General features: G+C 43.8%; 1 protein-coding gene across 5 annotated transcripts in view; it reads right to left on the bottom strand.

Moving 5' to 3' along the window:
* SORCS1 (sortilin related VPS10 domain containing receptor 1) overlaps positions 1-15,479 on the bottom strand; it is an 834,705-nt gene that overhangs the window by 55,759 nt on the left and 763,467 nt on the right. The window lies entirely within an intron of this gene.

Here is a 15,479-nt window from a genome sequence, read left to right as displayed (position 1 = left end):
AGAGGAGAAGCGATCCTATTGGCCGCCTAGAAGCCAAGGAGGAGGAGACGCAGGATGAAGCCAAAGCCTGAAGGAAGTGCTGTCCGCGACCTAGATTAGATGGTATAAGTGCGGGTGATCCGACCAACTGACCGGGGGTGTGTGGCTGATCTGACTGGGGGGGGGGGGGTGGATTGTTTGCTGCTCCCCCCCAAAAAATATAGCACCAGCCACCATTGCACTATACCCTGTAGATTATAATATACCCTACCCTATCCAAAACAAAAGAAAAACGTTTATGTTTTACATCCACTATGATAGATTTAGTGCTTGCCAGGATTCATCTGTAATATTACCATCTTACTGTAAAAGATAAGTGAAATACTCGCCCTTCGAATTGTATGGATTGCAAAATTGCAATATTCAGCAAGCAGTGCCAAGACTTTTTTTATGAAGCTAATGATATTTAATTCTTGCTTGCAGTATTTTCAGCTGTTGTAGTTCTTACTGAACTCCCAGGCTGCTCAGATATATATTGCATTGTCTAAAGGCTCCTAGTGTGCTTCCTCTTCCCTTCTCCTGGTTTATGGCCACTTACAGCCCCAGGTGAGATAATTGCTACTTTCTTGCAGCTCAGTATGAATTATACAGACAGAAGGTAGGACTGTGTATTAGCCAATGTTCAATGTGATGCAGGTCCTGGGTGCATACTGCACATGCTGGGTGTTTATGCAAGAATAGAAGCAGCAGATTATCACTGTTGGGCTTGGGGTGCCCTGAGCACACCTAGTTGCGTGAGAATTAAGCAAATTAATATTCACTATTGTCTGCCTGAATATCCTCCTGGCCAATCAGGAAGCAGGTCTTTACAACAGATTGGCTGAGAGGAGAAGCGATCCTATTGGCCGCCTAGAAGCCAAGGAGGAGGAGACGCAGGATGAAGCCAAAGCCTGAAGGAAGTGCTGTCCGCGACCTAGATTAGATGGTATAAGTGCGGGTGATCCGACCAACTGACCGGGGGTGTGTGGCTGATCTGACTGGGGGGGGGGGTGGATTGTTTGCTGCTCCCCCCCAAAAAATATAGCACCAGCCACCATTGCACTATACCCTGTAGATTATAATATACCCTACCCTATCCAAAACAAAAGAAAAACGTTTATGTTTTACATCCACTATGATAGATTTAGTGCTTGCCAGGATTCATCTGTAATATTACCATCTTACTGTAAAAGATAAGTGAAATACTCGCCCTTCGAATTGTATGGATTGCAAAATTGCAATATTCAGCAAGCAGTGCCAAGACTTTTTTTATGAAGCTAATGATATTTAATTCTTGCTTGCAGTATTTTCAGCTGTTGTAGTTCTTACTGAACTCCCAGGCTGCTCAGATATATATTGCATTGTCTAAAGGCTCCTAGTGTGCTTCCTCTTCCCTTCTCCTGGTTTATGGCCACTTACAGCCCCAGGTGAGATAATTGCTACTTTCTTGCAGCTCAGTATGAATTATACAGACAGAAGGTAGGACTGTGTATTAGCCAATGTTCAATGTGATGCAGGTCCTGGGTGCATACTGCACATGCTGGGTGTTTATGCAAGAATAGAAGCAGCAGATTATCACTGTTGGGTATTCCTGGTGGGGTTGCCATTCCCTATACTTGTCTAGTACTGTCTGTAAATAATGTTTGTGGATTTCAAATTGTCAGCATGGGCTGCTGTACTGCTGGTATCATTTAAAAGGCTAAATAAACAGTTTTAAATTGTGATTATATCAGCACTTAGTGTTATTATAAAGCCACAAGCCTAAACACTCCACTTCCCCCTACCTTCTCGACCCTCTCTCTTCTCTAACTCCCTATTCTACTCTCTCCCCCCGTCTCTCTTCTCTAACTCCCTATCCTACTCTCCCCCTCTCTCTTCTCTAACTCCCTATCCTAGTCTCTCCCCCCTCTCTCTTCTCTAACTCCCTATCTTACTAGACCCTCTCTCTTGTCTAACTCCCTATCCTACTAGACCCCCTCTCTTCTCTAACTCCCTATCCTACTCTCTCCCCCTCTCTCTTCTCTAACTCCCTATCCTAGTCTCTCCCCCCTCTCTCTTCTCTAACTCCCTATCTTACTAGACCCTCTCTCTTCTTTAACTCCCTATCCTACTCTCTCCCCCCTCTCTCTTCTCTTACTCCCTATCCTACTCTCTCCCCTCTCTCTCTTGTCTAACTCCCTATCTTACTAGACCCTCTCTCTTGTCTAACTCCCTATCCTACTCACCCCCTCTCTCTTCTCTAACTCCCTATCCTAGTCTCTCCCCCCTCTCTCTTCTCTAACTCCCTATCTTACTAGACCCTCTCTCTTCTTTAACTCCCTATCCTACTCTCTCCCCCTCTCTCTTCTCTTACTCCCTATCCTACTCTCTCCCCTCTCTCTCTTCTCTAACTCCCTATCTTACTAGACCCTCTCTCTTCTCTAACTCCCTATCCTACTCTCTTCCCCCTCTCTCTTCTCTAACTCCCTATCCTATTAGACCCTCTCTCTTCTCTAACTCCCCATCCTACTCTCCCCCCCCTCTCTCTTCTCTAACTCCCTATCTTACTAGACCCTCTCTCTTCTCTAACTCCCTATCCTAGTCTCCCCCCCCTCTCTTCTCTAACTCCCTATCTTACTAGACCCTCTCTCTTCTCCAACTCCCTATCCTACTATCTCCCCCCTCTCTCTTCTCTAACTCCCTATCTTACTAGACCCTCTCTCTTCTCTAACTTCCTATCCTACTCTCTCCCCCCTCTCTCTCTTCTCTAACTCCCTATCCTACTCTCTCCCCCCTCTCTCTTCTCTAACTCCCTATCCTACTAGATCCCCTCTCTTCTCTAACTCCCTATCCTACTCTCTCCCCCTCTCTCTTCTCTAACTCCCTATCCTAGTCTCTCCCCCCTCTCTCTTCTCTAACTCCCTATCTTACTAGACCCTCTCTCTTCTTTAACTCCCTATCCTACTCTCTCCCCCCTCTCTCTTCTCTTACTCCCTATCCTACTCTCTCCCCCCTCTCTCTTCTCTAACTCCCTATCCTACTCTCTCTCCCCTCTCTCTTCTCTAACTCCCTATCCTACTAGACCCCCTCTCTTCTCTAACTCCCTATCCTAGTCTCCCCCCTCTCTCTTCTCTAACTCCCTATCTTACTAGACCCTCTCTCTTCTCTAACTCCCTATCCTACTATCTCCCCCCTCTCTCTTCTCTAACTCCCTGTCTTACTAGACCCCCTCTCTTCTCTAACTCCCTATCCTACTCTCTCCCCCCTCTCTCTCTTCTCTAACTCCCTATCCTACTCTCTCCCCCCTCTCTCTTCTCTAACTCCCTATCCTACTAGACCCCCTCTCTTCTCTAACTCCCTATCCTAGTCTCTCCCCCCTCTCTCTTCTCTAACTCCCTATCTTACTAGACCCTCTCTCTTCTCTAACTCCCTATCCTACTCTCTCCCCCCTCTCTCTTCTCTAACTCCCTATCCTACTCTCTCCCCTCTCTCTCTTCTCTAACTCCCTATCTTGCTAGACCCTCTCTCTTCTCTAACTCCCTATCCTACTATCTCCCCCCTCTCTCTTCTCTAACTCCCTATCTTACTAGACCCTCTCTCTTCTCTAACTCCCTATCCTACTCTCTCCCCCCCTCTCTCTCTTCTCTAACTCCCTATCCTACTCTCTCCCCCCTCTCTCTTCTCTAACTCCCTATCCTACTAGACCCCCTCTCTTCTCTAACTCCCTATCCTAGTCTCTCCCCCCTCTCTCTTCTCTAACTCCCTATCTTACTAGACCCTCTCTCTTCTCTAACTCCCTATCCTACTCTCTCCCCCCTCTCTCTTCTCTAACTCCCTATCCTACTCTCTCCCCTCTCTCTCTCTTCTCTAACTCCCTATCTTGCTAGACCCTCTCTCTTCTCTAACTCCCTATCCTACTCTCTCCCCCCCTCTCTCTTCTCTAACTCCTTATCCTACTAGACCCTCTCTCTTCTCTTACTCCCTATCCTAGTCTCTCCCCCCTCTCTCTTCTCTAACTCCCTTTCTTACTAGACCCTCTCTCTTCTCTAACTCCCTATCCTACTCTCCCCCCTCTATCTTCTCTATTTCCCTATCCTACTAGACACTCTCTCTTCTCTAACTCCCTATCCTACTCTCCCCCCTCTCTCTTCTCTAACTCCCTATCCTACTTTCTCCCCCCTCTCTTTTCTCTAACTCCCTATACCAATCTCTCTCCCCCTCTCTCTTCTCTAACTCCCTATCCTACTAGACCCTCTCTCTTCTCTAACTCCCTATCCTACTCTCTCCCCCCTCTCTCTTCTCTAACTCCCTATCCTACTAGACCCTCTCTCTTCTCTAACTCCCTAGCCTACTAGAGACCCTCTGTCTTCTCTATCTCCCTATCCTACTCTCTCCCCCTCTCTCTTTTTGTCTTCCTCTCCCTTGTTCTTTCTAGCCCCAACGTCTGTCCTCTTCTTTTCTAGCATTCTCACTGCACTCCATCTCGTTTATCTCTTTGTAACACCCTCTTCCTTCCTCACTCTTTCTACTTCCTTTCTTCTCTTGCTCTGGCCGCTCTTCCCTTTTTTACAGATCCTCTCCCTCATTTTGCCCTTCCCTCTATAGCATTCTAGTTCTTTGTCCATCGTTCTAGCCCCTTTCCCTCTTGTTAGTCCCTGTACCTCTTCTTAGCTACTTTCCTTCTGTCGACCCCCTCTTCCTCCTACCTTTTCAAGCTCCTCTCCTTCTTTTAGGACCCTTTTCCTGTTGTAGCCTATATCCCACTTCCTGGTACATCCCCCTCTTTCTAGACCATTCCTTCTTGCTAGCCCCTCTACCTCTTCATATCTGCTTTCTCTCTTCCCTCTCCTTCTCTCTAGCCCCCCTCTATCTCCCTTTCTAGTTCCCTTCCCTGTTGCTAACCTCTTATTAGCCACTATCCCTCTTACCTATTCTCATTGCTGTTGTTAGAAATCATGGGGCCCCATACAGCCTACCTGACAGCCTGCCTTTTTTTAATTGTTATATATTTTTTTAATTTTAATTTAACTCTTTTTTTAATACTATTATATTTATTACATTTTATTAAGTGGCCTGTTAGGGGGCTTTGGTAACATTTCAGGGGTCTAAACCCCCCTAATGTTTCACATTTGAGACAGAGAAAGGGACCAAGGACAGGGATTCATCCACACTTTTCTATGCAGTCTCTGCTGCAGATGAATAAATAGGAAGTACTCTGAAATGTCCTGTTCATTCACAAACTGAAGCATAGTAAATGCAGCGATGAATGGGCACAGGAACGATCAGTACCGATATGACATATTTACCAGCCCCTAGCCCTCCATCCTGAACCCGATCCTCCTGTGTGCCCTCAGCAGCTGCGGGCAGGAGAAAAGTGTAGGGAAGCCAGAAATACTGCTGGGGAGGGAGGCACACAGGGGGGGATTGGACAACAGGTAGAAGGGGGGGGGGGCTGACACAAGAACTGATCCCCCTGCAGCGCAGCCAAAGGGAGAAACCGGAGAGCTCTGCAGGGAGATCCACAAGAATTACAAGGCAGTACAGCCGGCCTTCGGCAGGTGCCCGTCCCACCTTTTATCAATGACCCTGCATATTCTATTCTATTCTATCCTGTCTCATTTTCTAGCCCTTCTCCCTTTCTCTAGTCCCTCTCTATGTTTAGTCCTATTCTATCTTTTCATTCCTTCTGCCTTTATCTAGCCCTCTGTCTCTTTCTAGCTCCAGTTCCACTCTTTAGCATCTCTCATTCTAACTAGCTTGTCTTGTCTCTATTACTAGCACCATCTGTCTTTCTAACCCTCCTCCATCTTTCTAGCTACTTCACTCTTGTTACTCCCTCTCCCTCTTTTGTAACCCTTTTCTATATTTGTAGCCCCTTTCCCTTTTTGTAGCCCCTCTCACTCTTACTTTTTCATGCCCTTGCCTTTACTGGAGCCTCTTTTCCTCTTTCCAACCCCTCAACCCCTTTACAACCCTTTGTTCTCTTTCTAGCCTGTCTCCCTTATTTTCTCGCCCCTATCCCTCCTCTCCCTCCTTCCAGCCTTTATCCCTCTCTCTTGCCCCTCTCTCTCTTTCTATTCCCTGTATCTTTGTAATTTCTCTCTCGACTACTCAACTCTCTACCTATCTATCTCTTTTCCCTCTTCGTCGCCCCTCTCTATCATTCTAGCCCCTCGACCCATTTTAACCTCTTGTTCTCTTTCTAGCCTGTCTCTCTCTTTTTCAAGCATCTGTACCCCTCTATATCCTCTCCCTCTTACCAGTCCCTTTTCATGTTTTTAGCCCCCTTTCCTCTTTCTAGCTCTAATCTCTCTTACCTATTTTAGCCTCTCTCACACTTTTTTTTCTAGCCCCTCTCTATCTTTGTAGCCCCTTTCCCTCTTTGTAGCCACTCTCCTTCTTACTTTTTCATGTCCTTGCCCTTTGGTGAAGACCCTCTTTCTTGCCCTTCAACCTCTTTATAAACCCTTGTTCTCTGCATCCTTGCTTTCTAGCCCCTCTCCCTCTCTCTAGCTCTGCTCTTTCTTTCCCCTCTCCCTTCTTCTAGCCTGTCTTCCTCTCTCTTGCCCCACTCTCTTTTTATAGCTTCTTTCTCTATACCTTTCTACCTCTTTGTAGCCCCTCTCTAATGTTCTCCCCAACCCACACCTTGTCCTCTTTCTAGCCTGCCTCTCTCTCTCTTTCTAGTCCCTCTTGCTCTCTACATCATCTCCCTCTTTCCAGTCCCATTTTCATGTTTTTAGCCTCCTTCCCTAGCTCCAATCTCTCTTACCTGTTTAGGCTTCTCTCACACTCTCTTCTTTTTCTAGCCCCTCTTCCTCTTTCTATCCCCTCTTATTATCTCTCTTTTAAACCCCTCTTGCTCTATTGATAGCCCCCCCCCCCTCGTCATTCCATTGCCCCTCTTCTTATTTTTAGACTCTACTTTTAGTCACACTCTCTCTCTTTCAATTACTCCTCTCTTTTTCGAGTTTTTCTCCTCTCTCTTTCTAGTCTTTTCTCCTTACTTCTTCTTTACTATTACTATAATTTTAAAGCTCCCTACTCTTTCTCTCTCCCATTTTGTATCCCCCCCCCCCCCCCCCCCTGTTCCTCTGCTCTCCCTCCTCTTTTTATCCCTCTCCTCTATATTTCTAGCTCTCTCCCAGTGTCTCAGACTCTCTTCCACACTGTCTTGTAGCGAATTTCTATTAAAACAAACTCTAAAAAGTTAGCTGCACAAGCTTTACAAGCACACAGATAACATGATTTTGGGATGGGCTTTGGTTTATTCGAATATCATTTTAAGTTTTTTTCATCTTAAAAATAACCCTAAACTTATGAAGATATGTGCATTCCTCTGTTGTCTGGGTAGGATCAGGTACCATCCACTCTGGTTACCTTGTATCTAGTTATTACAAATAAAAGCATAATTGGCTTTCCAAGGACAAAGCATCCAGGCATATTAATTCTTTCTTGTGCAGCCTTTTCTTCACTAGACTTTTTTTTACACCTTCCTTTAATCTCAGTTCTATAAAATTCAGACAGTCTAAGCCTTACATTTGCATTTGGCTGTTTCAGCTGCTGTCCTTGGTGCTGATCCTTTAATATCTTGCTGAAAACACTTTAAAGGGTTTCAAGTTATGCAGCCAATGGTACATTATGACTTTGAAACTGTGATAACGTTATATGAAATTCCCCCTCCCCCCACGCAATGTGTTCATGGGTTCAAGCATCTTAAAGGAGATTTGAGAGCTGAATTAATTAAAAACAAATGTGTGTTGCTGCTAACAGCATGTGTGACTTCGCTATTTTATTTGTATTTATTTTTTAAGGGGAAAGCAACGTACCTGTGTAAGAATTTAGAAATTGCACGTAATTAACTTTGATTTAAAAATAAAATGCATTGTAACCTGCCTGTTGGGCCTGCAAAGAAATCTTAACAGAATGTTATTGTTTTATTTATTTTTATTGTTATTTAAAGGTATAGTGATAAAATAAAAGGAATACCAAAAGCAAAAAAGGTATTTCACAAAAAAAAAAAAAAAAAAGAGTATTATAAGAAATTGTACTCCTGGAACACAATGGGTTTGATTTACTAAACTGTGCAATTTTCAAAGTGCCGTTGCACTCTGCAAGAGCAGTTGCTCCAGAGCTTAGTAAATGATTGTGAGCTCTGCTGACTTCCATCATCCAATTATGTGCAAGCAAACATGCTGTTTTTTTTTCCTTGCACGTGATTGTTTGTTTTTTTTGCAAAGTAAAGCTTTACCTCATTTACTAAGCTCTGAAGCAATTGCCCCGTAGTCCACCCAAATCTACCATGAAGCTACAAAGCTTGTAGAATTGTATTTTTTTATATACTGTAATACCAAAAAAAAATGATCCACTGCTTTCCAAAAGTATGTGGACACGCCCTAAAATTTTTAAGGGTTTCCAGTGAAGGGTACTGTAAATGTTATATTATAAGTTTGTGGTAACAGTTTGGTTAAGGCCCTTTTGTTCCAGTATGATTGATTGTGCCCCTGTGTACAAAGCCAGCTCTATGAAGATATGCCCCTGATGACGTCAGTTGTTGACGAAATGCATAGGACAGAACAGTGACGTGTGATGTCATCACTCCGGATGCCCTGGCCATCTTGTGAACTTTTCAATAGGCTTTTCTCTGTACATATGTGAGTTTAATATCTTTTTAATACATTAAAACATTGGTTTGAGAGTAACTTGTTTTGAGAGCGTTTTGCAAGATGAGCAAAATGTTTTAATACATTTTGCCTTGATATACAAGCGATGTCTTGATATAAGAGTAGCGTCATGTCACAACTGAGTATAAAAGAGAAGAGAGGAGTCTCCAAGTGTAGCAATATGGTTACATTTAACTGGCTGTCGACCAGCCGCCGCAGTTCTACGGCGGCAGGTCGGCTCTCCTGCGCGAGAGCCCTTAGCTCTACGTCGGCAGGCGCAGCGGGCACTAGGGGCGCGCCGCCGGAAGCACGTGCATGCCCCCCGCTCGCTCCTGGCTCCCGCGCCCGTGATCACCACCGGGCACCCGCGATCGCTCATTACAGAGCGAGAACTGGGAGCTGTGTGTGTAACCGGGAGCTGTCAGGGGAGAAATGCCTGACTGTCTGTTCATACAATGTATGAACAGCGATCAGTCATTTCCCTCAGTCAGTCCACCCCCCCTACAGTTAGAACACACCCAGGGAACATACTTAACCCCTTCCCCGCCCCCTAGTGTTAACCCTTTCCCTGCCAGTGGCATTTTTATGGTACTCAATGCTTTTTTATAGCACTGATCTCTATAAAAATGCCAATGGTCCCAAAAATGTGTCAAAAGTGTCCGAAGTGTCCGCCATAATGTCGCAGTACCGAAAAAAAATTGCTGATCGCCGCCATTACTAGTAAAAAAATATATTAATAAAAATGCCATAAAACTACCCCCTATTTTGTAAACGCTATAACTTTTGAGAAAACCAATCAATTAACGCTTATTGCAATTTTTTTTACGAAAAATATGTAGAAGAATACGTATCGGCCTAAACTGAGGAAAAAAATGTTTTTTTTTTATATATTTTTGGGGGATATTTATTATAGTAAAAAGTAAAAAATATTCATTTTTTTTAAAATTGTCGCTCTATTTTTGTTTATAGCGCAACAACTGAAAACCGCAGAGGTGATCAAATACCACCAAAAGAAAGCTCCATTTGTGGGAAAAAAGGACGCCAATTTTGTTTGGGAGCCACATCGCACGACCACGCAATTGTCAGTTAAGGCGACGCAGTGCCGAACCGCAAAAAGTGCTCTGGTCTTTGACCAGCAATATGGTCCGGGGGTTAAGTGGTTAATGAAGGTACAACATTTAGCAACTTATTGCTACTCTTCTCTTTTATACCCTGTAAAAAAATTGCTTTGATATACAAGTGCTTTGGATTACAAGCATGTTTCTCGAATGAATTATGCTTGCAATCCAAGGTTTTACTGTACATTGTATTTGCATTATCGCTCTATTTTTATTAACTTTGTAAAATTAATACAGCTTTTTGTATATTCTTTTAATCAAATTGCATTTGAGTTTTCCATTGTGATGGTACTACCCCACTTAAGCACCGCTACAGTCCCCCCTCCTTTATTTTGTATCTCTAATAAAATTTTGGGATGAGGTGCGTCTTTTTTGGTGTCTGCCCTTAGCCAGACCAAAAACTCAAGATTGTATTTTAGAGTTACTGCACTAGGGAGCCTGTTATATGTTTTTATGAGGTTTGATCTAAATGCTACCGAGGCGAGCGATCCGAGTGTGTGTGGCGGGTATTGTGGACATCTTGGTGGATCCCTTAAAAGAACAGCCAATGATATTAGTATCTGAGTGTCTTCATTTGTGGAGATCTGGAGGATCACTGTGGTGTGGCCAAAAACAGATCTAAGAAACCTGGGATATTATCATCTTTAAAGCACAACTGACCAATCAATTTAGTGAGGATTATTGTGGTCCAGTAAGCGAATTGGCCTTATCACTATGGTGGTGTGTGGATCTCTATAATGTTGAAAACTGATTTGGGACTTCTCTCTAACACCCTCTTTGTGGACTTTCTGTGGACAATACTGTATCTATATATTTTTAGCACTGCACATGTTTCTAGTGAAGATATGGTTTGGTTTGGTGTGGGGGAACTTGAGTGAGGCACAGAACTCTGGACTCAACCTTACTAAACACCTTTGGGATGAATTAGCTATAAACCAGGTCTTCTAATCCAACATCAGTACCTGCCCCTCAAATATTCTTTTCACAGAATGGGCACAAATTCCCAAAGACACACCCCAAAATCTTGTGGAAAACCTTCCCAGAAGAGTGAAGGCTGTTGTACCGACAAAGTAGGGCCAGCTCCATATGTTATGCCAGTGATTCTGGAATAGGTTCTACAACAAGCTCACATAGGTGTAAAGGTCAGTTGATGGTCTGCAGGTACTTGAGTGGCCTGCACAGAGAATAGACCTAAATCTCCACAACTATGGGACAAATTGGAACACTGATTGTGAGTCAGGTCCTCTCAACCAACATCAGTACATGACCTCAAAATTTTCTTTTGGTTGAATGGGCACAAACTCCCACAGACCCATTCCAAAATCTTGTAAAAGGCCTTCCCGGAAGAGTGAAAGCTGTTATATTCACAGAGGTAGGACAACTCCATATAATGTCCATGATTTTGAAATGGGATGTCCAACAAGCTTTCATTTTAGATGTGTTAGTTTTTTGACATCTGAATCCCATTGAGATTTCTCTTCCTGAAGAAGAAAAGTGATTGTACCCCTGGTTGTCACCAGGGTTACCAAAACTAGTGTCCCCATTAAGATTTCCCTCTATTCCTGTTCTGGTGAACAGAAAAATAAAACAAAATGTTTTCTTCCCCTTGCACTCTCAGTGAAGCAGGACTAACAGAGATGGTGAATCTCCATAATGGGGGCCCAGACAACAATAATTCCCCCTACTGTATCCAAAACCAGAAAAAAAAGTTGGCCCTTAGTTATACTTTAAAGCCCAACTCTAGTCTTGGGATTCCCATCCTCTTTCATTTACAACTCACTCCCTTTGAAACACCCCTGCACCCTTAATAAATGTAATATACATAACTTTTTTCCAGGTGTCTTTGCCCTGTTGCGTGATGTCACAGATTATCTCAGGTCCTCGGTAGTACAGTCATGGGCTTTAAAGCCCAGCTCCAGACAAAACTGTTTTATTTTCTTATATAGAATGGGAAATGATTAGAGCCCCTGTAAGGTTTATATGGCCATCTATGACCCTACTGGGGAGATTTACCCCTGTAGTCTTGCCAAGACAGCAAATACTAGGAAATCTCTTCAACGGGGATACAAACAAAAACACATCAGTTTTTGTAGAGTGGAGAAGGGTTGGAACTTCTGACAATGTTTCTATTGATGTCTGTGCCTTCCGTTCCTAGTGTTCTTGAGTGATTGTCTTAAAGCCCTTAGGATCTGTATTAAAAAGACTTTGGGTGCACTCCAAGTTTCAATGTCCAGGTCCGAGGACTTGCACTAAAGGGTGCTGGTTTGGAAAGAGCCTGTCCCGGCTGAATACACACAGTAGGAGAGTAGAGAACGCACAATTTAGACACACCAACAAAACCTGACAATAATAAGGGTAAAAGCAGCCTCAGCCCAGCACTGTCCAGGTCATGTCCCCTCCAACGCGTTTTGCCCTGCCCCCGGGGCTTAGTTGCAGACAGGGCTGGACTGGGACCAAAATTTGGCCCTGGACTTCATCCAGGCCGGCCCACTTTAATTCAATAAAATGCTGCCCCCACCCCCCCAAAAAATCACGCCCACCAAAAGGCCCCTACATCCATTGTATATCATGAGAGGGTGAGAAGGAGAGAGAGAGAGAGAGGGGGGTGAGTGTAAGAAAAAGAGAGTGAGTGTAAAAGAGAGGGGGTGAGTGTAGGACCCCTTTTTACACTGAGGCGTTTTTTAGGCGCTTTTGGGCTAAAAATAGCGCCTGTAAAGCGACTGAAAAATGCTTCCGCTGCAGTCCCAGTGTGAAAGCCTGAGTGCTTTCACACTGGGGCGCTGCCAGGGCGTTACAAAAAGTCCTCCAAGCAGCATCTCTGTTTTAAAAAAACGGCCCACTGAGCCATCGGCCCACCGGGAAACTCCCTGTAGTCCCTATGGCCAGTCCATCCCTGGTTGCAGACCTCCATGACCAAGACCCAGGGGCGAAGCAAAACGCTTGAGGAGTCGTGGCCTGGACGGAGCTGGGCTGAGATGGCTTTTACTCTTGTTGAGTTTTCTTGGTGTGCAGTGATATTGGGTTCTCTCATCTCCTCTTCATTGGATAGTGTGTGGAAGGGTTAAACCTATGACAGGTTTCTATTAAAAATGGAAACTGAAGAGCCACACCACTTTTGCAACCACAGAGTTTCCAATGTGTTTTGGGGGCTCAAAACATCTCTTTCATAGTGGCTAGAAAAAATATAACGACATCTTCATATCAGTACAGGTTTTTTATTAAGAAAGTCTGTCTCTACCCTCTCTATTGTCTAATACAGGGGTCTCCAAACTTTCTAAACAAATGGCCCGGTTACTGTACTTCAGACTTTAGGGGGACCGGACTGTGGACATTGGGAGTAGAAAAGTTCCTGACATAAGTGGGAAAAAATAATGCCCTATCGTTTGTTTTAGTGGGAGTCCCTTATTGGTGTCATTGGAAGGAATCGTGCCCCACCATTGGTGTCATTGGGCCCCATCGTTGGTGTCACTTGGAGAAATTATGCCCCATCATTGGTATCATTAAAAGGAATTGTGGTCCTTCATTGATGGTCCTTCATTGATGTCAGTGGGGGGGGGGATAATGCCCCATTGTTGCTATCAGTGGATGGAATAGTGCCCCAAGGGCGGGCTAAAAGCAAGCAAATGGCTGCAGCTGACCCCAAGACCACAGTCTGGTGAAAGTGATGGGGTTGTCACCAGAACAGGAATAGTGGGAAAACCATCAAACAAGGACACGTGTTACAGTGAAAACTTTCAAATTGGAAAGATTTCTTCTCACTTCCTGTTGTGTCTACACAACCATTTTGTGCTGAATCCAAAAAGAAAAGGGATGAAGGTTTCAGCTTTAGATACACTTTAAGCACATTTTCTGCCTGCATTTGTGCAATTGCCTGATTGAGTCCCATCCGCCACAACCGAATCCTCCCAGAATCCAACTGTCCTTTTCTTCAGAGACATCAGTCAGTATGTGCCATATTCATAGTAAAGCCAATGATATATGTGTTTAAGCCAATCACTTTTGAACACACTTTGTTTTCAAGTGGGAAATCATTCATTTTATCAATAAACATTTCTCTCATCTAGGTCTACATTCCACACACTGCAAATTAACCTAACATTTTAATTTACATAACCTGGCATTTGCATCGGATCCGTGTAATGATGATTACGCTAACAAATTATTATGACTCTTGGAAATAGCGGGATGAATGCTGTACAATGAGCGGTGAATGCAGATGAATGTAAGGGGTTTATTTATAAAAACAGTTGTTGTATAAATGTCAGAAGCATTCGTGCAAGCTGAACAAAATGTCCGTAATTTTTGTAAGAGATTAATGCCTGTATAATTAGCTCATTTGAGTGGCCAAAATGCAATATAATTTAATTAAAAAACCATACTGCATTTTGGCCACTAGATGGAGCAGATTAAACAGGCATTAACCACTTGCAGCTAAAGGACCAGGCCAGGCCACTTTTTGCGATTCGGCACTGCGTCGCTTTAAATGCCAATTGCGCAGTCGTGCGACGTAGCTCCCAAACAAAGTTTGCGTTTTTATTACAAATAGAGCTTTCTTTTGGTGGTATTTGATCACCTCTGCAGTTTTTATTTTTTGCGCTATAAACAAAAATATAGCGACAATTTAAAAAAAAAAAAAACAATATTTTTTACTTTTTGCTACAATAAATTTCCCCAAAAAAAACATATAAAAAAAATGTTTTTCCTCAGTTTAGGCTGATACGTATTCTTCTACATATTTTTGTAAAAAAAAATTGCAATAAGCATTTATTGATTGGTTTGCGCAAAAGTTATAACGTCTACAAAATAGGGGTTCGTTTTATGGCAGTTTTATTAATATTTTTACTAGTAATGGCGGCGATCAGCGATTTTTATCGTGACTGTGACATTATGGCGGACACATCGGACACTTTTGACACTATTTTGGGACCACTGTCATTTTTACAGCGATCAGTACTATAAAAATGCACTGATTACTGTGAAAATGACACTGGCAGTGAAGGGGCTAACCTGTAGGGGGCGCTGCAGGGGTTCGTGTTCCCTAGGAAGTGATTCTTACTGTAGGGGGCGTGGTTTGGCATGTGACGTGACTGATCATTGTTCCTTATGACAGGGAACAGACGATCGGTGACACTCTCACTAGGAAGCACGGGGAGAGGTTTGTTTACACTTGCCTCTCCCCGTTCTTCAGCTCTGTGACCCGATCGCAGGATACCGGCGGCGATCCGGTCCGCGAGTCCCACGGGCACGGTCACGAAGCTCAGGACCGGGTCACGAGCGTGCCGCCAGCGGTGCGCGCGCGACCCACGACTGGGATCTTAAAAGGGACGTACTTGTATGCCCTTGTGACGTTCTGCCGACATACATGGGCGTGCGGCGGTCCTTAAGTGGTTAATATCCTTTTTTATATTAATAGCATTAATATAACAAAAAATTAGGGGACATTTTGTTCAGCTTGCACGAATGCTTCTGACATTCATGCAACAAATGTTTTATAAATAAACCGGGTGGTTTATAAATGAGTCCAGACTGACCTGGTTTTTGTATATATAGATTATGGTTCCTGAATGTAGGGTTTAAAGTGAGTCTGTGCTTTGATCAAGCAGGGCAAAGCAAAAACAAGGTTAAAAAACGACGTGTTTTGTCGCGGCAAATCGCGGTACAAAACGCTGCAATTTGTTGCGGCAAATCGCAGTACAAAACG

Source organism: Rana temporaria, chromosome 8, assembly GCF_905171775.1.
Source record: "Rana temporaria chromosome 8, aRanTem1.1, whole genome shotgun sequence".
NCBI classification, from domain to species: domain Eukaryota; kingdom Metazoa; phylum Chordata; class Amphibia; order Anura; family Ranidae; genus Rana; species Rana temporaria.
Note: the sequence above shows the minus strand (reverse complement) of the source record. Positions and strands in the feature narration are given on the sequence as shown.